Source organism: Coptis chinensis, chromosome 2 (assembly GCF_015680905.1).
Source record: "Coptis chinensis isolate HL-2020 chromosome 2, ASM1568090v1, whole genome shotgun sequence".
Lineage (NCBI taxonomy): Eukaryota > Viridiplantae > Streptophyta > Magnoliopsida > Ranunculales > Ranunculaceae > Coptis > Coptis chinensis.
The window spans coordinates 82,949,717-82,951,722 of NC_141457.1; the positions used below are offsets into that span (position 1 = coordinate 82,949,717).

General features: G+C 33.2%; 1 long non-coding RNA gene across 1 annotated transcript; it reads left to right on the top strand.

The window, feature by feature from the left end:
- LOC147518325 (uncharacterized) lies at positions 1–1,690 on the top strand. The gene is made up of 2 exons (XR_015214041.1): positions 1–102; positions 1,473–1,690. It is a non-coding gene; the product is annotated as an uncharacterized LOC147518325 (long non-coding RNA).
- Positions 1,691–2,006: the final 316 nt, after the last annotated feature.

The window sequence follows — 2,006 nt, forward strand, 5'->3', positions numbered from 1 at the left end:
TTTCCATTTCTTTCTCTTTTAGGCTATGTTCACTCGTTGCAGAATGAAGTTGCAAGGAAGAGTTGTGTGAGACACAAACTGGTATATGACTTCTTTAAATAGGTGAGCCTTCAAACGAATAAAAAAATTAGTATTGATTAATAAATTAAGAAGATATTATTTTAGAAGCTACACGAGTTGTATTATCTGAGTTATGAGACACATCTATAGTGAAATAGTTGACAAACGCCAGTGCAACCATGCTTGTTGGTTCATGTCTAGCTTAATTGTTGAAAACTATACATTGCATATTTAACAAGTTTCACTTGGGAGCACTATATAGTAACTTAATTGATAAGCAATTTTTGGTTTGTGTTACTATCTTTGTAGTTAAGGATTATATACTAGACCAAGAAGAGCTACTAGGTGTTCGCCCATTTAGTTGCATGCAATGCATGAGACCCGATTACATTGCATGGTTACTTTGAACATGGGGTAGGCGCCTCTACTTGGAGTAATTAGGAGTGGGTCGCACTTTAGCGTTGCCTACAAATTAACACACGAATCCATCTGCTCATCACCTAGCTTGACCCATCTATTTAAAAAAAAAAAAAAAAAAAAAGGAGGGGTTGATATTTGATTGATGTAGGTATAGTATGGGAAGGATAAACTTTGTTGTTTTAGTGTCTTGATGTTTATTTTAGTTGTAAGCTAGGTGGGTTAGCTTTAATATCGGAGCTTAAAGTTTGAATTCGGTTAGGTTGATTTGTTATGGCGACTAAAGATGTTCATTAGATTAGCTTTACGATCTGATTTTTAATTTACTTGAAACTTGGGATATATTTATTGTTATTCTATGAATGAGACTTCTTTGTGTATGCTGAAGAGAGATATTGGGGTCTTTTACTTGGGGTTTTGTTGTAAGAATATTTGAATTCGGTAGTGAGTTCCCAAGTTATTAAGCTTTAAAGGAATGCTCCTTATTTACTTTAGTTTGAAATGAGATGTGTATACATTAGTGATTGTTCAACAAAGTGTGCATGACAAATCTACATACAACTAGTTGATTACCACTAGCACTTGAATTATTCTAGGATCTATATCATTAATTAAGTATGCTTCTGATTTAGCTAAATAGAAAGATTATTCTATTTTGAAAGGAAGAGCATGTTAGAATTCTTGGGAGTATAGAATGCTATTATTTGTATTGAATCATATGTGAACCTGCTTGGTGGTCATAGGGTTTTTAGGAGCAACTGATTTTAGTAGCTAGAATTACACCTACATCAGTACGTACACTTAGTCTTATACCATATGATATCTTGGTTTACATTGTATTATTCTTATGATATCGATCGTTTTGCTTTTGTTGATGTTGGACTATCTCGCTCATGTAGGTCTGAATAATTGTTGTGGTTTGAATTGAAGCCATTGTTTGGATTGAATTGGAAAAAGATAAGAAAATCTTGATGTTTCTCTTTTTCTTGGCGTAGGTATCTCCAACAAGGTGTGAAGAAGAGGGCAAACAAGGTGTGAAGGGGAAGGGCAAAGTGACTTAACTATTTGTCTCTAAGAATGTCTTTCGAACTATGATGAAGACTAATCACAAGTGTTTGACGTGAATGTGACTTGGTCACAATTCTTTCTTAATCCATTCATTTGTATATTATTAAGTACTTATTGATTGCCTAAGTCTTATGTCTATTTTTGCTATAGGAATGTTCAATGGAGTTAGTATTTATGAATGCAATTTGAATTTTAATGGATTATATATTTCAGGTGTATATTTGTTGCAGGTCCAATTCAATGTGAAATGTCTGTTTTCAAATGTACACAGGTTTTTTTTTTTTTTTTGAAAAACAATTATAACATTTATCATGGTTTTGCCAGAACTGTCACAAAATATATGTTTTTTTGTGACTGTTTTTTAGTATTTGTTACTGTTTTATGCGATGGATATAGGCTTCTCTAGAGGAAATATTTGTGACGGTTTTGGGGAAAAATAAATGACCCCCACTCCCTCACGG